Here is a 23828-nt window from a genome sequence, read left to right as displayed (position 1 = left end):
TTCTACTTCTATAATTCTCTATGTTCAGCACCGGAGTGACTGCAACGCATTACTATTTCTCACCAGGATCAATAAAGTAATTCTGAATCTGTAATTTAATTTCCTCAGTACCTGTATCTGATTATAAATACATTTATTTTGAAATTTTATTTCATGTAACTATTTACTCCCCAACACTGAAAACAAGGTAAACACAGGGTCTTTTTGGAGGCCTCTGGTGTCAACCTAATTTGTTGGAGTTTTTTAAATTAAATTTAAAAAATAGAAATGTTTAATCGGTAGTTTTTCACGTAATAGACTTTTGTATGAAAGTGAATTCAATAAAATCAATTATTTCTTGCAGAATTGACCTCAAGTAACCCCGTCCGTTCATTGGTCGCTCAAAGCTGACGTCTGAGGAAGAGGTTTGTCTGTAACATTAGGAGCGAAGTTTGGGTGACTTAAACTGAGCCCAAAGTTAAAGTTAGGTTTACTAACAGTGGTAGGCTGATGAAATCGCTCGATTTGCTGTTCTGTCAAAACGAGCTTAGAAGTTAATCGCGATGCGGAATAATATTATGGATTGAGTGAGTTTGCTGAACTTCACCTGGCCAGCTCTGCACCTGAAGCGTCTGATTGCAAAGGGAACAAAAACGACCAAAAATGGGATTACTTTGAACGCCGCGCGTGTTACTTATGTAGGGGATATTTGGATGTTTTCCGGACTTTTTTCGGGAACTATTATGTATTTCTTTGACATTGCCCGTCACACGGGCGTCATGTTAACGTCCATGTGTCTGCGTTGGCTACAGACACACCTGTACCTGAGGATCAGAGGTGGTGTCTGACTTTGAGTGGCTGTGGGCTCCATAAGGACTAAACAACCGGATCCTGAGGCTGTGGCAGTTCCCTTCTGTCCCCGGTGAGTACACATTTCTCTAAATTGACTATCGGCTGTAGCTCAGCGTGGCTGCACTGAATCATCGTCAATGTTGTGTGCAAAGCTCATGTCACATGTTTTTCTTTTCTTTTCTCGTTTTTTGACCATTGCTCATGATTAAAAGCCTTGTGGGCGGTTATTGCAGCTTGACCTGGCCTTACAGTATGTGAATTCATGACAGCTGTGCATTGTGTTGATAGTGATGGGTGAAAGTGATTGTGTGCTGGCTTCAGTTTAGTGCGTGATTTTGTTGATATTGTGAGCCTAGTGGGGTTTCTTTAATTCTGCAACGCATTTGATTTGTTTTGTGTGGCATCTGACTGCATAAAAAAAGTAATTTACGGTGTGTAGATGTGAATGGCTGCAGTGTTGTGTTGTTTTTGTGCTGTCTGTATGGTCACAGGGAGGCATAAATAACAGTCTTCAGCTCACTGAGGCACGAGCATGCATGTTACGCTGGTTTGATCAAATGGAAGAAATGAAAAACACCAGGCCCTTATTTTGTAGCAGTTAAAGGCACATTAAAGGTCCAGTGTGTAGGATTTAGGGGGACATACTGGCAGAAATATTGTGTGATATATTAAGCAAATTTTCTTTAGTGTACAATCACCTGAAAATAAGAATTGTTGCTTTTGTTACATTAGAATGAGTCATATTTATCTATATAGGGAGCAGTGTTTCATTCACGAATCCACCATGCCTCTACGGCAGCCCAGAAGGGACACACTAAACATTGACTCTAGGTAGAACCATTTGAATTTTTGCGTTGGCCATCGTAGTAAGCAGCCCTTGTAACTAGAACACAGGAGAAACACAGATTTTCTTGATACTACATGATAATGCTTCATTCGGTGTTTTTATTGGTTTAAATCACAGAGTCTGATTGTTTTGTAAAAGAAGAGACCTCTGCTTATAATTCACCTCCCAGTAAAAATACACCTTAAAATCTGAAACTTAAATTATCACATAAAGGTGAGCACACATCAGCAGGTGCCTGTCTAGCAGCCCATCTGCTATGAGCCAAAAAGCACCAGAGAAACACTGATTTATAACATGAAATTGCTTTATTTTGAATTTTATTGATTTTAATCCCCTAGTCCAATTTGTTTTGGAGAGCGATGGACCTCTGTGGATAAATTGGCTCCTGCTTAAAACCTCAATGAACCCTGCAGGAATTCTAACCGGGAGAGTCTCCGGCTGGTTGCAATCTGTAATTGTCAACGCTAGTGACCACTAAATCCTACACCCTGGACCTTTTAAGGTAAAAAAAAAAAAAACAACAACACATCATTACTTATAATATTGTTGTTTTTTTTAGGACAAAATGTTAAGCAACTGCTATTATTAACTGAAGTCCTTCACTACTGCCTCTGGCTAAGGTCATATAGGTACATATACTGCACGTCCATGTCCTACTACAGTCTATGAGTTCAAGCCTGCATGTCAGCCAGCGTCTGCCCTCCCATAGTAGCCTCAAGCAACACACTCTCCTTTTTCTACCAGCTCCAGAGGCACTTCTCTAATTCTGTCTTTCTCTGTATGGATCAATATCACATATACAGTATAATGACAATTATTATGATTGAACCAAACTACCACAAAGTGTCAGAGAGGCAAAGCATGTCTCCTTCCCACTTTAAAACAGTTCTCATGCATTGCTCATTACTGTATTTCTACAATACGCAGTACCTTGCATAAGCCAGGCACCTCTCCTGGCCAGCCTGCACCAGGCAGCTAATGGGCTGGTGTGGTGCACGGCAGGAGCAGGCCTTCCTAATGACCCAGAACTGAGCAGCACTGGGCTGTACAGTAAGAGCACTCAGGAGCCTTGTGAAATCTAACCCCGATCTCATTTTGTAACAGCGTGCTCTTCCTCTATAACATGGCGTCACTGGTGGGCGTGAATAATAGAGGAGTGAGACGGGCTTCGAAGCACACAGTCTGACATCAGTGGTCCTTTCTCTCCACACTAACCATTTTAGAGCATTTGTTACAGAATCCCCCCACGTCTGTCGCTGACCTACTAGCATTGTGGACTAGCTAATAAAATCTGCTTTGGCTTTGAGATTTTCAATCTAGCCCACATTTATTCGAGTCTATTTCATCCACAGCAGCTTCTCTAAAGTCACTCCTACATGCATGCAGACAGGCTGAGCTGCTCTATTGTTGAGGGAGGAGAGTGAGAGAGACTGTGCTGATGCTTCACAGCCCCTAATCCTATTGGAAGTTAGGCCTGCTGTTTGTTTCCCTGTGTTGGCCCTATCAGTCACACTTAGATGAAGCCTGAGGGGAGGTAATATGGGTAGATTGGGCCTGAGTGGCACGGGGAAGTTGCCAGGGCAGATGGGGGACTGCGGAGTAATACTGTGTGAAGCACCGCAGCCAGAGGTTCAGTTCACTGTGGATGGATGTGTAATGGTAATGAAGAGAGATGAGATGAATCTGATACTCAGAGGACGGAAATGTCTCGCACACACACAATGCTCTCAAGAATGGCCCTATGGATTATGCGCTGAAACGCTTGCTCGCGATAAACATCATTCGACACGGTGCTATTTCTGCAGTGTCTCCACTTTTAAATGTTTCAAGAGAGATAGAGTGAAACTTAGAAGAATAGTACTCACTGATATTCAGTATGAAGGGAATGTGCTGACATAATACATCGTCAGTTCTCGAATCATGGATGCCTTGAAATAATTTCTGTGATAGGCTACACATCCACAACCCGTATCAGCGGGTAATGGACTTCCTCTGGTACGCTCTGAATAAGGACTCTGGAAGATGGAAGGGGAAGATAGGCTGGCATTTTCAAAATGTCTACGCCCAATCCGGGCGCTATCTAGCTTGATGGGACAACAGTGTCAACGGGATGATTCAGTGTGCCTATTTTTAAGCATCTACCAGACACTTTAATGCACGGCAAGCTCATTTTTTCAGACTGTGTTATGACTTTTAAAATATGCAGTGATGGATGTCACAGTCAGGGAGAGAGTGCATGTCAGTCTCATTGCAAATAAATAAAATATAGATGCTATTTTTACAGTATTTTATCCTGAGTACCTAAATAAGCTGTAATAAAATCAATAAGTGGACCTTTGACGATGCTTGTTATCTTATTAAAAGCTAAGCAAATACATCAAGAGCTTTCTCAAAACAGCAGTTCTGAAGCCCAGTGAGCTACATAATGAGAAATAAAGGGAAAATGAGAAATTATGTGGAGTCTGTTTTCCTACCCCAGTCTAGTAGCTAATGAGCTCTGAGTGTCTAACAATGTCTAGGAGAGAAATGAGCAGAGGTTTGGGGTTGCACTTTTATTCAAATTTGGGTAAAAGCCATCAATAATACTGTTTAGTCGGCTGCAAGGTGCAGATTAGTGCTTGCTCCATGACTCTACTCCTATGCCTCTACATGATAAAACAGCTCTTAAGAATCAGAAAATAGCTCCTCTCTCTTATTCTATCTACTAATGAAGATTTATAGCTGGCAGTGTCAAATCATAAGATGATTTACATAACGCAACGGGTAGCCTGCCACCAGTGGAAGGAGAGCGAGAGAGAGCGGAGGAGGGAGGGCTATTAAGAGCTTTGAGGTTCTCCAGCAGGCATGACGCTCCATTAATATGCACACACATGTACCCGTGTGAAATAATTTTGGGCAGATGATCATATCTGTCAGATCCATGAAGCACGACAATTGCAAACAGAGCACATGATAGAATGGTGATTAATACACTCGCACTCTGCGCCTGCAACTAAATAAGTAAAAGTCCAATGCCATTGCAATTTTGAAATATCAAACAAGAACATTTTTATCTCATTTGCATGCTCACAGCTTAGCCTAAACCTAGCCATTAGCCCTGATGTTCTGCTGGGGGTCCTAAAGACATTGTTTAACATAGAAACAGAAATAAGGATAGTTAAGAGAGTATTGTCTTTTATACCAGTCAAGAGAAGAATGATCGTCATCAAAATCTCATTTCACTTCACCTTTAAAAGAGCCGAGAAGCAGGTGAACATTCCAAAGCCCGAAGCTTGGAAAATCAATCAGGAACGTAAGTGTGAGTTCCTTACAGTTCTCTTGTATGGCCGCCTTGCTATTCCCAGGTTAGCTTTAATCATCACTGATCCCTCGCTACTATTCAGAAGCTCACAGCTCCTTCTCCTGCCCTGAAAGCCTTTGATATGGATAGGTGTGAAACCGGCTCTCATTGCTGATCCCTACCACCACCAGGCTCACCATCCCAGTAATTCAGTTTGCAGTCTCCGGTTTGTGAATTGATTACTTTGCTTTGCCTCTTTAAATTGGTGTCTGGAGAGTCTCTCTCTCTCTCTCTCTCTCTCTCTCTCTCTCTCTCTCTCTCTCTCTCTCTCTCTCTTCTCAGAAAAGTGCCCATCAGATCAAATGGAAATCTAATATAGGGGGGAATAAGGAATGGATAGCTGGTGACCTATGGTTCAGAAATGATGTGTGTCGGTGATGATTTGACGTCTGCAAGGATGAGCCTACATAGCTTTGCCATTCTCTAGTGGGTTTAAGAGTCTTAAACAAGACCTCTCCAAGCCAACGGGACTGCTGTCAGGGCAGCAACAGGGTGACACAGGTCTACAGTTGGGTGTCCTTCACATTTTAACTGATACCAGTACTGGTGCTGGTACCTCAAATTCAGTACAATTACCTAACTATACCTTTTTTTCTTTTTTTTTTTACTCTTTCTGTAATAACAAAAGTTTTTGAACCACCTGCGTCAACAAGCTTCCGCTGCTCATTCCTAATCGCAGATAGTGTCTCTGTCTGCTTGTTTGTGTGTGCATGTTTGTCTGTGTGTGTCTGCGAACCTCTCTTGCTCTCTGTTTAGACACAAGTGAAAGCAAAAGTGAAATAATTACGTAATTTTAAAAAAAAAACAGTCACAAACAGTATGGATCCTAGGTTATTTCTAAAAGTAAGCAGAAAAGAAAACAGGCCAAATAGACTGTAATTGTCAGCGCTGCAGCAATAGTTTCAGCTTGCTAGGAAGTCAGCAGAGCTCTCTGGTCAACTTCCCGGCTCCTGATCCCACCAACTACTTGAAACTGGCCACGGAGTTCTGCGGGCAGCTTCCCAGCTTCGGGGTGTTTTGCAATGCTTCTGCCCCGTTTCTGAGCCCGCTCTATAGAGTTTCACTGTCTATGCCACCAAGCACCCCAAAACCAGTCATCCAGTTCTGCAGGCAACTTCCATGCATCGGGGCCCTGGAGTTGCTTCCACCTCCTGTCTGAGCTCAGTGTTTCCAACCAGTTGTGTTCTCAGATTTATATAACGTAAATTACAACTCCGTTGTACCGACATAATTCAGTCGGTACCCTTAAAAGAACAGAAACGCTGCACAGGTACAATGTCAGATTTCTAAATCATGCAGTAGAAATGTTCCTGATGGGGAAATATTGCAACAATACCTCTTTTGATTCTCAAACCTCTTTTCTTAATCTCTTTCCTCCCTTTCTCTATCTTGTATTCAGCACATCAGACCTCTCTTTGATATTATGTTGTAATTACATGCTTCATGTCTTGCCAGCTGTAATAATTTTGGACAGCAGGATGTTGCATGAGAAAAAAGGTCACATGCTAGGAGATGAGGAATCAAGGTGATTATGAATAATAATGTAAGCATGTGTCAGTCTAAAAATGCACGTTGACATGTACTATCTAGATTTGACTCCTTACCTTGAGCATCACACTTCTGCTGTGTTGCCCTTTTACACATTCACCATGCCTTCCCTCAATCTTATTTCTCTAATCCTTTCTACCTTTGTATTCCTCACCACCTCGCTACGTCTAGACAGTCACTGTTGAGGCAGACTTTGCCATATCAGTCGTACAGAAATCCTGTACATCCATGCCAGAAACACACTGACAAAGGAGATCGGAGTAGCAACTCTGAAAAGCTGAAAAACAGGTTTTCAGCCAATGACCCTGTGGTCCATGTGGAGTGACAAAACTACAGGAAACAATCCCCTCACACTGTGGACAGTCACCAGCTGGCCGATGACCTGAGTGTTTTTTCAATGCAGGTTTGATAAGCCCACTTTCACACCCCTATCCCACTCCAACTCAGACATCACACAACCAACTGAACCCCGTGGCTCACCCTGATACCTTTTCCACTGACCCCTCCACCTGCACAGAGGATCTGTGAAGAGGATGCGCCACAGCTCTTTCACAGACACAAGACAAAAAAAGCACCAGGCCCAGACGGTGGGTCACCTTCCTGCCTGAAAGTCTGCTCTGACCAGCTGGTCCCCCATCTTCACGCAAATCATGAACAGATCACTGAAGCTGTGTGAAGCCCCCTCCTGCTTCATGCTCTTCACCATCATCACGATCAGCAAGAATCCCTCCATCACAAGATTAAATGTCTACATGCCCGTTACACTGACGTCTGTGGTCATGAACTCCTTTGAACCTCCTGAAAGATATTAAGGGTCAGGTGATGATGCAGTGAGCATGGGTCTGCACTACATCCTGCAACACCTCGACTCCCCAGAGACATAGGCAAGAATCCTGTGGGCTTCAGCTCAGTGTTCAACACCATCATCCCAGTCATTATTCCTACCAAAGTCACCCAACTCACTGTCAGCAGATGAGGCCAGGGAAAATCACATCCAGCAACAAGACCATCAGCACGTACACGCCACAGGGATGTGTGGTCTCCCAATAACTCTTCTCCCTCTACACCAATGACTGCACCTCAGAAGACCCGTCTGTTAAACTCCTGAAACTTGCAGATGATATAATGGTCATTAGCCTTAACTTGAACAGTGACGAGTTTACATACAGACAAGAGGTTAAATAGCTGGTGCTGGTGGAGCTGAACGCTCTAAAATATGTGAAGGTTAAAGTAGACTTCAGGATGAGAAACACCAAAACTGCACACTATTACCATTTTGAACATCACTCTGCTGTACCTCATCAGTTTTTGGGGATCCACTTTCTTCCAGGAGCTAAAATGGACTTTCAGCATAAGCTTAACCTTTTACACTCCCTGTCCAAGGTGGTAATGTTATGCTGTTTTTCCGTATCACTGTTCTGTATAGAGGGTGCTGTCATAGAGTCGAGAGAGAGTTGTCTGTCTTTAATCTGGCAGCAGAGGTAGTGCCAAATCGATGTCTGTGTAAAAGATGAGATAAGATAAAATAAGATAATCCTCTATTAGTCCCACAATGGGGAAATTTACATTGTTACGGCAGCTAGGAGGTACAGGATAATCAGCAAAAGAACAATATAAATTGTAAAAAAAAAATTAAAAATCTAAAAAATATTTTTTTAAAAAAGGTGCCAAGTATAATAAAAGGAGGTGCAAAATAGTATCATAGCATTAAGAAGGGACAGCCAACAGGATGTGACGGGTGTGACGTTGTGTGTGACCCATTGCTGGGTGACTTTAAAAGCAGCTAGCAGCTAACTCAAAGAAGAAAAAAACAGCAACCAAAAATGTCTTCTAACTGGAAGACAGTGAGGTAAGATTGGATTAGATGAGATACATTTTATTGTCCCCAGAGGTGAAATTTGTAGAATTAAGGGTATTTCGCAGACGGCAATGGACAGTCAGGAATTCAGAAAGAACTATTTTTGAAATCCATTATTATCTATCTATTCTAAACCCCTATTTGTCCGGCTTTGTTGTCTTTGTTGCTAGCTGTTATGTCTATGTGAGTATATAAGAGCAATGCAAACATGTGGAGTCAAATTCCTTGTACGTGCTCGCATACATGGCCAACAAAGGTGATTCTGATCCTGATATTGCCGATCGATGAATCACCCGCAGTAACACATCCAGCACAGCTGGACCATGTCATTTTCCTCAAAGCCACAAATACACAAACACATGTGTACATAGATTTTGAAGTTACATAGCCCCTGACTGAGTCTATATATACTGTAATAGATGGATGTCATCTTGACAGGCTTCCTCGCTCACCAGTCAATGCACCACATGCAAAAAGTCCTGCTGTGATACTATTAATGTATGTGAGGAACTCCTGGAGGATGGAATTCCAAGATTAAGGGCATCTGAAGGGCAACTTTATCCCAGTAGGTTAGAACACAACCTATGAATTACTTATGGTGTTGTTGCAACCGACATGCCCACACTCAACAGTCTCATGCTTAACCCATCACTTTCCAGTCTGCTGGGTTTTTTAAAAACATTGCTGACCCCAGACAGACTGAAGCATGCATCCTAACCCGACAGATCATTTTGAGTCTTTGTGGAGGGCGTGTTGACATGCAATTAAATAAGAGCAGAAATGTTGTTTAAATATTTCATCACCCCAGAAACAGTAGGACAAGAGGACCAGTGACAGTTTTAGTGCATGGGCACAATTTTTTTGAGAGCCAAGACATGTTTCTTTGTGCTTGAAGGAGTGAGTGAATGAAGGATGTAAGAGGGTGGGGAGAGACGGATAGATGGAGAGGCAAAATGTGACAAGACAATGGAACCTGGGAAAACTGAGTGAAGGAAGAGGGTGTAAATAGAAAAGACGAGTCAATATGTTTTTGCTTCCTGAGAAAAAATGACCTATAGGCATAAGGGTGTTTTGGCTTAGCCACACTTTGCCGAATTATTTATAAAAGGGGGGCATGGATAGACATACTGAGTAGTGCATGATCTCGGTGAACATGTGGCAAACAAAATCTTGTCCCCATTGAAATATTGAAAAGGGATGTGCAGCGGAGCAATTTCACCAAGGGAAAGAAAATACATCCAACACTAAAGACTTGCTCAAGGTCATTTCTTTTTTTTCTATCCTCTCCTCACGATAGTCCTTTCAGAGCAAAACCACTTTGTACCACACAGTCGTGAATCACAGTTATATTCCGTACACGTCTGCATAGGTTACAGTCAAAAGCAGCACGTGATTAATTATTTACAGGAGTCGCCTTCATTTTTGGTCAAAGCAGGTTAGTTTAACATTTCTTTAAACAGCACTGATGTGCTTTGTGTATAGAAAAATATGTTGCCATATTTATTTTACAGTCATGTATTGCTGCATTGAGGCTCGACTAACAAAAACAATCAAATGAAAAATGGCAGGTGCTGTCTATTGGCAATAGCAAAAGCTGAGATTTGGCAAAAAGTGATTCTGACTTCATTTCAATACCTGAACAACTTTTCTCTTCTGGCTGTTCTGTAAGTTACACTTTATTTTTCGAGTAGCCTTGAAACCTTGAAACTCAGAACAAAACTGCCTAATTCAGATCAAGGTACCTTCAGACCTCTCCACTATCACATATTATAGGAACATATTTTTCCTTAGTTCTTCTTCGAGGAGGAAAAAAGCCATAATTACTAATTGCCTTGACTCCCAGCTTTGAAAAACCTCTTGAGATTGTCAAAGTAACTGTGAAGCAGGCAGAGCCTTACAACTCTTGTTCTGTGTGCAGCCTAGATTTCCTCCTCTTGAGATTGGTGTCTCCCTGGCGACTGTCTGGTCCAATTCAACCCCGTGCTGATGGCCTGTAAAATTCCCAGTTCCTGGAGCGCTAGCTTCTAAAACATTCATCATTCGCTCACTTCCCTCTAGGTGCAAGCTCAGCCTCTATCTGAGGATTTGACAGGGTCTTTTTCCTTAGCCCTGTTGGAAGATATAACAGAGTCCCTCACACCACCCTTTGCTCAAAAGGCAGGGTTAGGTAATGGAGAGATTTTCTAATCACACTTCTATTCGTCTCACTGGTCAATAGTCTGGCTTGGTCAAGAGCAATGTGCTTGAGACATTCGAAACCCAGCTTACTTCGGCTCACCTGGCACATCTCCTTTTACTAGAGTTGGGTGTTTTTCAGCTTTTAAGCAACCCACTGAACCGGTATTTGTCATCATGGCACATTCTGGCAAATTAAAAAATCAGCAATCTGTGCAGACAGCGGCACAGCGCTAAATCTAAGTTGTGTTGCATCTGTGATTAGCAATGTGACAACTTGATTAACATGATATTGCGTTTGTGAATGGACGGATGGTACCACTGGTGTCTGACACGCTGTGCGCAATTTACTGCCTTGAAAGAAATTCAATTTCAGTAGAGGTGGGATGGGATAACAGCTACACAGGTTGTGTTTGGTTACTATAAAGTTCAGGTGTTTTTGGGGGTGACAAGAGGTGACATAGCAGAGTCATACTAAAAAAAAAAACAAAACTGTATCAATATGGTTACATTTGATATTTAAAGCTGGGAAAGAGGTGTTCTAACAGGCTGTTGGCTACTGGGCGTGCCATTTTAAGCTGAACATTCATCAGACGTGCTGTTTCTGTTTCTTTGTGATGCTTGCTTTGAAAGCGCCGCAATGAACGAAGAGTGACTGATTCATAAAGTTGAAAAGTGAAATTATTTATAGTATCTGTCCTTATTTCACTGCAAAATCCAAATTAACATGGCAGCTGGTTTAAGGAAGATTGTCAGTGAGCTGAAATTTTCTTGTGTACAACCATCACTAATAACAATGTACTGTTACTGCTGGCTTCATTGTTTCTTTTTTCTACTAAATTTCACAAAATAAAAGAGTTTTCTGTTTAAATAGTACAAACGTAAGATGGTAGCAAATAGGCTACCATCTCATCTTTGAAGTGGTTACGTCTCCAGTGTGATCTTGAGTGCATAGCTTACATTTTTACATTTACATTACATTATGGAAGTGAATATTCAATGTATTCATTGTGGACATAGAGCTCTGATGTCACATAATGCAATGTGATAGTTGGATGTTCGTTTCCTGTTAGGACACACAGCTGCTAAGACAAGTGAGACTGGATCTAGAGGTCAAAATTCAGTCATCTGGTCCACTTCACTGCTTGGCTTAATATTAAACTGGACTCAAAAATATCGTATTGGCCCATCCCTAGAGTTTAAATATACATCAATAACCTTAAGGTTATTAATGTATTTCTATGGGTCCCTTGAACTAGTTTGAAAGATTATTACTCACAGCTAACAAAAGAGACATTTTCAACTTTGCTGTTTCTTACACTTCAACATCACATAAACTGCAAGCTGCAAGAACAGAAAACAACATTTTGCTCACAGTACTCGAATAAACATATCTCAACCCAGTAGTGTGCATGACTGGCTTCCAGTGAGGTGATGGAGGGTCATTTTCTAGCTTTGATTCATCGCTGTGAAAGCCAGAGCTCACGCAGTTATTTATTGCCATTCAACACCAAATAGGTCTGTTGCTTTACCTACACAGAATGAAATTAAGCATTTCTTTAAATCAGCCAACAGTGACAAATGTGCAGTTTTCCACAGTTCTTACCAACACCTCTGCACAGCCAGAGGGCTATTTGCTGCTAAATAAAGATCAATACAGAACAAGAGATCCATGCAGATACAAGTACTCAGGGACATTTTGTAATTAGTTTTGCACATTCCTGTTTGAAATAGATGTGGCAGACAAGAAATAGACAAGAAAAGCTTCAACTGCTGCAGTCAAAGAGGTGACAGAGGACAGAGAGAGCAAACAGAGGAGTTAAATTACATTGACGTTACAGGTAAAGAAAAAACTAATGATAACGAATTTTCGTGACAAGATTGTTATTTAAATAGCTCTTCACTTCATGCCAAGAATTATTAGGGTAACTATAAAGAGGTGGCCTCCATTAATTGTGTCTCACCAAAACAAATGTACATGAAACTGTATACGGTCACCACCCTGTAGCCACTTTAAACAGAGCAAACAGAACATGTCTTTCAGTGCTATCACTGCACCTGCGTCTGCAGCCTGTTCTCATCTTGTGTAAATTCAAACAACCTTCTGATTGTACTTTTTTCCTCCTTGAAAACACTTACACTTGTTATCTTGTCTGATTCTATCTACAAAAACAATGATAAAATACATAAAGAGTCATTGCAGAAGCCTTGGCTTGTTCATGGTGTTTGCATCCAAGGCTGGTTCCCACACAAATGTTTCCCTGCCCCTGTTTCTGCTGACGCTGTCTGTTGACACATCCGTTAGTGTTCGGCTTTATCACTGCTCCTCTGGGAATGTCCAACTAATAGAATTAATTGCATTTCATGATCTGTTTGCATTTTCAATTGTTCCGTTTGTGTTCTTACACACGCTGTTAATCTCTTCCTTTGCTTGTCTTTATCAAGGTAAATCCTGATATGTAAATGGCCCGCATAACGACATCACGCAGCACAACAAGCTCTCCCCCTCGCTCTCCCTCCAGTCACCCATGTGCTCTTTGTTTTTCTGTGTGTGATTATGACCTCTGCTGCAGCCATCCATGAAAACAAACATCCTACTGATAAAGGGGAATAAAATACCAGCGGCTTTGCATCTAGAAATTCGTCTGCTGATTTTCCTCATGTCAGCCTTTACTCAGCGCAGCCAGCCAGCACAAGTTGGCATATGGGCTCTTTGGGTGGGAAGTCTGACTGGAACAGTAACCGGTTTGTCCCTGGCAGTGAGAGCACCCAACGTTACTGCAGCAAGGGCACCTCAGAATCTGTACAGTATGTGTGCTGATGTCCTCCATGTCTGGTAGTGGATGATGCCAGAGTAAAAATAAATTGCACACACACATGCACTGTCTCGTAGGCAAGTACAGATACCATTTTCTCTGAATATAAAACAATTTACACTCTTGTCCTTGGTGAGCATTCAGGGGACTATCTCTTATCTGTTGTCTGGCGTTATTTTGTATTAAAACCGGCCAGTGTGACATGGAGCTGGGGGCGTAGCTTGAAGTGTATGCAGCATACACTGTGTGTGTACATGCAGATATGTGAGATACTAAAATAAAGAGTGGCCTGGTTAATGACCCTTTATCACACACTCCAATCTGCTCCCTCACAGGCCCCTGTACCGTTCAGGCTCACACAGTCACAGATAACATTGCTCATCTAAACAGAATTCAACCTGAAAGGCTTCAGCTATTGGAAGGCTCCCTTAGGAGCTAAAAAGCCTGGAACCAGACATCGAACAGGGACAGTCAAAACCGATTTAATACATGCCTCTGGAGCACCAGCAGAGAAAATGCGTGCAGAGACCGAGCAATATTCAGCCTTAAAACAACTGTTTCAGAGGCTATCCGATTACATGAGTTATAATGCAGCCATATTGGAATCCCAAAACATTTATAATATTGTAAGCTCTCTGGTACTCATAGCTGCATTGTGGTGTGAACAAAATGACTGCTGCATACAGCTATTGTGCAAGTGAAAGCCTATTTGAAAGGGATAAGGGGCTTTCTTATGAAGTTCAGGGGGGAGTCAAGTTCATTAGTGGTTTTGATAGAGTAGGAGGAGTGTGAATCAAACCTGAATCAGACAGAGTCAGAGAGGGAGAGATGATAAAAACCGCTGAAGCTTTCACTTAGAGCTAAGCAAACCACAAATAGGCTCCGAGGGGCAGGTCTTTGGCCTCTTTGTCAATAATGGGTCACACACAAAAGCACATGTGCCAAACACACACCCACACAGGCACACACATATATGAGCAGTTAGTGTTGCATTCACGGCGTTCACAAGCACAAAATATTCCTGTGTTTGTCCTTATTCCCCAAAAGAACATTTTCCGACTAAGTTGTTTACATTGTATGGCTCACTAAAAATGAATATTCCACTAATATTCATGTTCACATGCAGCCCTACATATCTGATTAACATGCTGTGACATGCAATTCATCACATCAAAATGTGAAAAAAGTTTAACAGCTTGAGTTGCTTGTGCCACTTTGCTGCTTTGCATAATGTTTTTCAAAGTTTTTTCACTGATGGCTGACTTGTTCGACCATGCAAACACAGCCTCCCTTTTTCATTCTTTCAACCACTTTCTTAAAAAAAGTCAACATTGTGATATTTGTGCATATCAAATATGTTGATAGTCAAGTCTTTCATAATGTTTAAAAGAAGGTGTGTCTCTCTTTTTTTTTTTTTTTTGCAAATTGGTTTGTGTACAACACATAGAGCCAACTGTAAACAGACAAAAGCCAGCGTGCCAAAAACGGTGGTTAAAAACCCCAGTAGATCTGCATTTTCCAAATGTGCTGTCTACATGCCAAAGGAATGCTCTTAAAACCTGCAAATCAGCATATCCCATGTCTCAACTGAAAAATGCGTTATTCAGAAAAAGGCCTTATTCGAATATTTCATGCTTTCGACATGACCTGTATCAAATTCTAAATATTGTCATATTCAGCATAATAGTGAAATTTTAGTGTGTATCTAAATGTGACCAATTTCCTCAAGCTGTCATCTGCTTTCTTTCTCAACCTGTAATTACTCTGTGTGTCCATTAGTGTGATTGTGACAGTCTACACTTATAAAAAAGAGTTGAAAACAGGCCACAGAGATGGCTAATTGGGAGCTGACAGAATCAGGTCACATCAATACAAACAGAAAACAGTTAGTTCTCGCTATAATTTCAACTAGATTCTTCTGATAAAGTTGTAGGGCTCTTTTAAATTTCAGATAGGAGAGAAGTGTTTTTTTTTAGCGTGATTGCTTCCTCATTCGTTACACGCTTTCTGATTCTCACGGGATGTTTTGACTGTGAATATATGTGCAGCTGCCAACTACAGTTAATGGAGTGCCAAAAGTTGCCTCAGTTGTGGAGGTAATTTCACCATTCACTTGTAAAGTTTCATCATAGGGAGGACATGATGCATTCAGTTGCCCCTGAAATCAAGCAGGTAACAAAAGTGGCTAAACGACTCTTAAATGTTTTTTTCCCAGCCAATCTGTTAAACTGTGAATCTGAAAAATGAAATGCTGCATGTGCAATATGAACCTTATCTGAGACAAGAGACAGTTCTGTTCATTTTGCATTGATTTATAAATGATTTGCATTGTTAACTAAACTTTAGTATTGAGAGATTTATACTAGGGGTGCAAACAACATGTTTCATTGGGATACGATATAGTTTCGTCACCATACTGGGATTTCTAACTTTGATAAAATACCTGGGAAGATATCAATACTTGATACCATTTTCGATTCCACGGGGAAAATATTATTATTATCATTTATCATTATCATCAAGGAAAAGATAAATATAACAAGGCTATGACATGACAAATTCACTTTTCTTGGTTAGTAGTAGAGATAGTAGTAAACATTAACATTAAGAGAGTGAGAAAGAGCAGCTGGTACCAGTGTATCGACACTGCAGAAAATTAGTCATGAAACTGATTCAAATAGAAATCACCATGTAGAGATGAAATTATGTTTTGTGACAATGCTGATCTTGATTCTTTGGACATCGATACAATATCACGACATATACCAGTACGATTTAAATTCAATTCAGCGGCCGGGGATCAGTACTAGACCGTTTGTAAATTTCTTTATTGTCTTTTTCTTAGCTGTTTGCCATTATCTGCCTGGCACTTGGCCGCTAGCATGTTTGAATGTTTTGGAAGGAGGCGTACTTGGAGGGGAGTGGTGACACAGACTAACGGTGGGAATTTCAAAATAAAGGTTTATCTTCAAAAAGCTAATATGTATCAGTGTTTTCAGTTTGCATCATGGCTGTAGCTCAGGAGGTAGAAGAAGTTGTCTGCTATTCGTAAGATTGGTGATTTGACCTCTGGCATGTCGAGTATGCTTGGGTAAGATCTGAAAATTTCCCCCAGAGGCTGAGCTATTAGTGTGTGGTTGCATATGAATGTTTAACTGAGTAGCAGGTGGCACCTTGTAAGCCATGGCCATCATTGTATGAATGTGTGTGTGAATGGGTTGATGTGACATGCAGTGTAAAAGCGCTTTGAATGGTCTGTAGACGAGAAACGCACTAAGCAAGTCCAAGTCCCTTTACCATGTCCGTTTAAAATTGCATCATTGATCATTGAATCAACATATCCACCCAGACTGATGTATTGACACAGCCCTAGTTCAAACTGTTTCACACATCAGCAGATATGAGGCTAACAGCGTTACAGCTTTGCTGTTTTCTTCTGTTGAATCGTCTCTCAAAGATGATAAATGAAACAGTATTAATGATAGATATAACGAGCTGTCCTGGAAATGAAAGCTCATGGCAACTTAGCAATAAAATTACTTTTCAACATGTAGGCTTTCATTCACGAGCAGGGGGAAATTGGGCTTCCAAGCGGGCCCATTAACTCCAAAAAAATAAACAAGACAGGAAGCCACTTGATGAAACAGTGAGAGTTTTATTTGCTGACAGGCTCTATAAATCAGCTAAGCACAAAAATACCCACAAAAGGCAAATATGACATGGAGCAAAAGCAACATGATTTAACCCCTTTGAGCCCTTCAGGTAATAAACAACAAGTGAAGGGAACAGAAGAACACATCAGGTCAATATATCCAGGAAAATGTGCAGTTTGTTGTTTCATGAAGCACTTTCTGATCTCTACTGCTGTATCTTATTCAGCATGAAGGCTGCAGTCTTGAAGGGTTATGTTGAAGTGTGTCCTTACCCACTGGTGCAGAATTAGTGTGCATGGCAGAGGCAGGAAATTAAAAAATATAAAATACTTCCAAGATGTGCTGCACTTGGTAAGTCAAGTAGAACCGCAGCGCTGCACGACCTCAACACTGACATTCAATCAGCACTGAGGGGGCGTTTGGGTGAGAATAAGCTGCCTGACTGACAGTGCTAAAAGGGGTCAGGAAGTCCAAGATTATTGATCAATAAATGTGAGCAAGTATACACATGATACATGCTCCGACGTCCACACAAACACACCGTCTCTCTCTCTCCCTGCAGGAAATATACCTCCATTTAGACTTTTCTTTTTTCATTAGAAACCACCAGACCCTCCACCATCTTCACTCCCACCCACACTTATTCCATGAAAGAGTGAAAAATAATAGTAGACACGCTTTGAACACAATCTACCCATCTCCTTATCGTGTATTTACTGCTTCAGACCTATGGTTGAGTTTGTTATCTCCCTGAAGCTGCTACAAAGCATTTAGCCATCCTCCTCTCTACATTATTAAATGTTCCTGTCATTATTTCTGATGCCTTCTCTCAGGCATTCCTCTGAAAATAGACTCCCTTGTTCAGAAGCTGCCAGGCGAGAAGAGACAGACAGAGCAGAGGGTGGTGGTGCTGGTAATGCTGGAAATGAGATGGGCAAGAACATGTGTAGTGGGGAGGGGGGAAATCTGATCAAATGAGCCAGTCCCCATGTTTGGTGCTAATGATGAGCCTGGAGGAAAAGCCTCTATCTGCTCACCAGATGTGTAAGTTGGTAGCTGGGGTGATGAAGAGATGAAGAGAGCACGGCCCATTATGGGTAAGTGCTTCCACTAAAACTTTAAAGTGATGCACAGAAGTGGCTTTACATTACCGTGAACAATTTCCAAAGAAAACCATAAGTTTCTTGACTGATTTTTTGTTTTTTACCTTCCAGGCAGCAATTCAGTTTATTTCAGTGTGCTATTAAAATCTGCCTGCAGACTCTATACTTGAGATCTAGCGCATCTTCATCTTGAGATCCGTCACTGTGAACAGCTCGACTTCTTTATTTATTTATTTATTTTTTTTAAATCTGCAGCAGGGAGACATTTTCAACAGTCGCGTCAGTGGTGCATTTTAGAAAATGTATATTTTAGTCATCCGATGAAAAGAATTGATGAGTGCTGTTTTCAGGCAGCCTAATCTAGAAGACAAACAGAGAGCAAACACTGACATTGTGAAAAGGATTCTGTGAAGTTGGTCATTTCTCACAACAAAAAGGATTGCCGTTCAGCAGCAGATGCTGACATTTGAGGTGTCAGAGAGCTGAGACTATTTCCGCCCTGCATTCAGCTGCAGGAACATGGAGATGTAACTTTGGAAATGGTTCTAAAAAAATGTCAGCATCAATCGTTTTAGTAAATACCAAAAACGTAATGTGTTTAACCCTTTGAAACCTTGATCGACATCAGTTTCCCTTGTGCTGCATTCAGATGCTTTTCACAACCTTTGAAACCTGAGCAAAAAGATAGAATTCTCTTCAAAATTTTAAACAAAGGCAATGAGCAAATAGCATGGAATTGGTGAAGATTACAAGAAATCAACCTGAAAATTAATGTTAAAAAACGAGAGAGAGAGAAATATCACAAGATTATATCAAGGGGAAAATGTTGTTTTTTGATTGTTATTCAGATAATTTCTTTGCTTTTTTTTGTTGCTAATTTTCAGGCAAATTTTCTTGTAACTTTTCATTAATTTGTTGCTAATTTGTTGGTCATTGCCTTCTTTTCATGCTTTTGAAAGAAATCAAGCCAATTTGTTCAGGTGTCAAAGGACTCTTGTGTCATGGAAGCAGAGGAGGCGATAGCGTGACATTGTGATATTCTGAAATCCTGGTTTGAACCCAAACTGCCCACAGTTGTCGTGCCACTGGTGTGTGAGTGAAGGTGAATGTTTAAAACTGAGTAGCAGGTGGCAGCAGTGTAAAAGCACTTTGAGTGGTTGGAAGACTAGAAAGGTGCTATACATGTACAGGTCCATTTACCATCAGCAGAAGGAAGAAGTTGGAGTGTTTGCAAGGCTCAACAAAATGTTGGACTTTGGCGCGGCAGGCTGCTGTTGGCTTCTTCTTTCCTGAAAATAACTTTAGCCGTTTTTTCACATAACTGCGGACAGTGCCAGGAAAATCAGGTTTGGACATTGACGGACTTTCCCCCTCACACATGTAGCACACAACAGGAAATACTGTGTTGAGTTTAGGCGAGGGGTGGCGCTTGAATAGAGCATGCAGGGGGCAGGACATGGCATGGATTACCCTGTGGTCCCAAAGCTGCATTATAATTGGTTCATAAACATCCGAGGCTCTTGTTGTTCCTTGAATTTGTCAACAGAAGTTCCCAAATCTTGTCATCTTTCCACTTAGACATTTTTGTTGTAGTCTTTGTGTAAATGACCTTTCTTCTTCACCCTTTGGATGTTTGTTTCCCATGATACAATGGTCATCAACACGCCACTTGCTCACTGTGAATTCTCTGCATAATGACCTGCTTTATTCAGGTTTGGGATGAAAAGGACATCACACAGACTCTGTACTATGGAACTGGCAGGGTTAAGTCCAAATAACGTTAAATCCGAATGATTTGTATACCTTTTTCTCACATGCAGCTCCTCTGTGTGAAGTGAAGATAATTTCAGGTTTGCAGTGCATGTGTGACAGAAGACATCTCTCTACTTAACCTAAGAAAGTCCTTTTTAGTACCTAAACCTGACAAGCTGTGATCTTTTTAACTGTTTTGGGTGGCTTCTACAAATAACGTCCTGCAGATAGCAGGGGCAGATCAGACAGTGCTTGTATGGGTCTTTTTGGATGGCAATTACCATACAAGCAGCATGTTTTGTTATTTGATTAGGCGAACTTTTTGTAATGATGTTGTTTACTGCCATGCAAGACCTCATGAACTTCATCTCTTTTCTCACCCTGATGTTGCAAAAATTAAATCATAGGCTTCCAAAAAATGGCTCGCAGCCATGCAAAATATATGTTCACTTTATTTAAATAGGCCAGAACACAGAAAAAGTATCATTTCCAGTTGGGGATGAATGAGAACCTTTCTTTAAATTTAATAAGGTCTGCCCGCAAATCTCTAACTTTCTTTGGGCCCAATTACTGCCTATTTATTGAACAAGGCATTGCTGATTGATGTGTGTTCACAGTGGGCTATCCATGATTCATAGCCATTCTTTCTTTGAATATCAGCATAGTGCACCATGTATACGTTAATGAGTCATGGCCATAATTAGGTCAATGAATAATTCATATTGTTAGTACTCAAAAATGTATGCCTGCACATAATACATGCATCAAGCACACAGGATGGAGTGCATCCTTATGCACCATTTGCCTTACAATAGAGCGATGAAAGGATGTAATGAGTGCAGTTGTTGGGGCGTTAGCCTGGTTTCTCTTTAAATGGGGCCAAATAGAGCTGGCCAGTAATTTCTGGGTGAGTTTAGCGGAGAAGTAAAAGTAATTCTCGTTTTATTTATTAATACCTTTTTTTGTTTTAATAATTTTCTCTTTTAGTTTACAGGAGTTAACTTCTAGCTTTAAAAATGGCTCCATTAGATGTGGTGGTCTCACTTTTCATCTCATTTCTGTATTTTAACTATCTTAACCCTTGAGCGGCCAATCTAATTCCCCTCAAATCTATTATATCTGGTTGCATGCTGTGCTGTAAGGGCGTAAGATTCACACAGTGATGACATGGTGGGGCTCCCTCGAGCCGACTGTCAGGGGAGTCAGCACTGAGTGCTTCCTGGTCCCAGCCTCACCTCCAGCTGTTTATATTACTGATGGATATCATTCTACTTTTTACTCATTCTTCTTTTCCCCACATTCCCGGGAGATACCCGGCTGGGCCTGTGGAGTGATTCAATAGGATAGGACTTCTCTAACAATAATCTACACGCTGTCTCTTGAGACCTGCTCATAAACAAGAATGCACACGTGCACAAGCCAGCAAGAATGCAAACCGCACACATGCGCAAACACTCCACCTCTACCCCGCTCAAGCGCAGGGACCCAGCACCATTTCTGCCTCATCTCTTCCCCACTCTGCCCTTTGCTCCTCTCATTTTCCACCTGTCTCTGATCCTCTGACTCTTTTACATTTCAATCCAGCGCCTGTTCCTCCTCGTCCTGACAGGGGAGTGAGCAGAGAGAGGGAGCTGGAAAGAGGGAGTTGTCCCCTTTGGGTAGCTAAGCGATTACCGTTTGAAAGATCCAATCCCTTGCATCATACCTCTCACAACCTCCTCTGCTCTCACATTACTCTGTGGGAACCCGCTTCTGCCTCCTCTGCACGTCTGGCGCCTCCAATCCTCTTCTCTTCATCGCTCCTCATTTCGCCATTTATCTTTCTTCATTTATGACTCCCCTCGTTGTCTCTAATCCCACCCACAAGTAAGCCATTTAATTCACGCTCATGAGTTTCTGTGTTTGCGTTGTCATTATTCAGTGTGTATTTACATGGCACACTGAAACACACAGCAAACTGTAATCAGGTATTTAAAACTGAAGAGGGGTAGAAAACAAGATTTATAGTGCTTTTTTGAGAAAGAACCATCTTGTATTTAAAAAAAACATTTGTGCTTATATCTTTATTTGCACATGCACACTTGCATTTTTGCCTATTTGTGTGTTTGTAAGAGTATATTCTGGTGTGTGTGTGTGTGTGTGTGTGTGTGTGTGTGTGTGTGTGTGTGTGTGTTAGCATATGCTGTGAGCTGCTTCAGGAGCCATTTCTGCCTGCTTTATCTGGCTGAGTGGAGTGCTGGCTGCTTCAGCAGCAGAGCCAGAGCCCACTGCCCACTGCTTAAGAGGAAGAAGACTAATCCCTCTTCTCAAAGCCGACTCTGGTAAACACCACTTCTCCAAAGCCACCCATGCACGCCCAGCCTGTCCAGTCAAGCCACGGTCCCCAATACTCTGTGCAGGTTATGTGCGGCCCAGGGTTCAGTCATGAATTGGGGAGGGCGCCAGATCTTATATGAAGTAATAACCAGTACCGCGTTTTATTAAGAGCTAAAAGTAAAGCTCTTTTTGCACATGCCAGCACTCAACACTTATTTATCCCTGGAATTCTTCGGAACGTGCGCTTTCCTGGATCAATGTACCAATCTACCACATCCATTACCCTTCATCTGCATGATAAAGGGAGGAGACATTGTTATGGAAAGTGTAGCATCTGGAGTGGGAACCTCTGGAATCTGAACCCATCTCACAGCTGGAAAGGGGAACAATATTGCCAGTGAGATATTCTTAATGGATTTTCATATAAACCTTTTTTGGGGGGGGGGATGAGGGAGGTCTTTTCCCAGACTTTTTTTTTTTTTTTTTTTTTTTTAATATGAAATGATCTTCAAGCTGGGTGCCCCTTCGGGTGTGATTTATTGGAATGGAAAAAGATTACATCATAAATTAAAAAGTGCTCAGCACTGACCGGTACACAAGACCGTCAGCTCGAAGAGGAAAGAGAGACAATTTTCTTTTGGTTTTGTTCTGCTACGTTGTGCTCTGTTGGCTGTTCAATACGAATATTTGAAGATTTGTTTTGTTTTCCATATAAAGTATTTAAGTTTGAATGAGGCTCAGCGGGACGTGCAGCATGACAGCAGCATTCATTCAATATAGTAAATAGGCTAACAGCGCTAACAATGGGTCACACTAAAAATCAAACAAAAGCCAGACAAGGCATCATATTAACTTTACATGATCTGTAAAATCACCACTTCTAAGCAGAAGAGCAGCCTATTTCTCCCTTCTTGACAAGTATTTCTTCCTTGTCATTCACCGCCTGTATGTCCTGTGAAAGTCAAGAACGCTCACTCTGCAGCAAAATGTGGACACCAAAACGTCCCCAGAAATACACTGCACACAGCCTGACTTGAGGCAATCTCAGTCAACTGATGATTCAAATCTCTTGAAGGGGCAGCCTTACTTTGTTTTGCACTGCGGAGACAGTTTGATAAGAACATTAGTTTATAGGAGCTTTCTTGCCCCAGCAGTGCGACTGAAGGCCGTTATCTGCTTACCTTGCTGCTATGAATCAAGGTATTTAACAGGAGAAGGTCAGATGCATAATGGAGATCTGCCATATGGCGTGACGAGTCTTTGATGAGGAAATTCATCAAAATCACCGCCGTATCTGGCAACTTTGTGATTTTTCACCATAACACTTCCTGTAGCCATTTTGAGTACGTTTTTTACAGGTGGGTGGGTGGTAGGGGGACTGGGTGGCAGATTGAAATTCATTAAAGTGAGTTTTGCGACACGCTGCACTTTGCTCTGCATGGACGGTTGGCTCTCTACTCAATCAAGTCTGGTAAAAATTGACCTACATCATCCATTCCTGTGTGAGTCAGGAGCAGTGTGTAATGTGGCATGCTTTTTGCATTATTTCAGGGTGGCCTTGCTTTTGATGAATTTTCAGTGGTAGTGCA

At 41.5% G+C, this 23828-nt stretch overlaps 2 protein-coding genes across 2 annotated transcripts in view; one reads left to right on the top strand and one right to left on the bottom strand.

The window, feature by feature from the left end:
- rtn4rl1b (reticulon 4 receptor-like 1b) overlaps positions 1 to 23828 on the bottom strand; it is a 194938-nt gene that overhangs the window by 70831 nt on the left and 100279 nt on the right. The window lies entirely within an intron of this gene.
- dph1 (diphthamide biosynthesis 1) overlaps positions 495 to 23828 on the top strand; it is a 207580-nt gene continuing 184246 nt past the window's right edge. Inside the window, exons 1-2 of the mRNA XM_088079073.1 lie at positions 495 to 677; positions 792 to 901. The gene's annotated coding sequence lies outside the window, so the exon portion shown is untranslated. The remainder of the gene's footprint in view (positions 678 to 791; positions 902 to 23828) is intronic.

This window comes from Plectropomus leopardus, chromosome 6 (genome assembly GCF_026936395.1).
Source record: "Plectropomus leopardus strain MGB_pleo_1.0 chromosome 6, ASM2693639v1, whole genome shotgun sequence".
NCBI classification, from domain to species: Eukaryota; Metazoa; Chordata; class Actinopteri; order Perciformes; family Serranidae; genus Plectropomus; species Plectropomus leopardus.
Note: the sequence above shows the minus strand (reverse complement) of the source record. Positions and strands in the feature narration are given on the sequence as shown.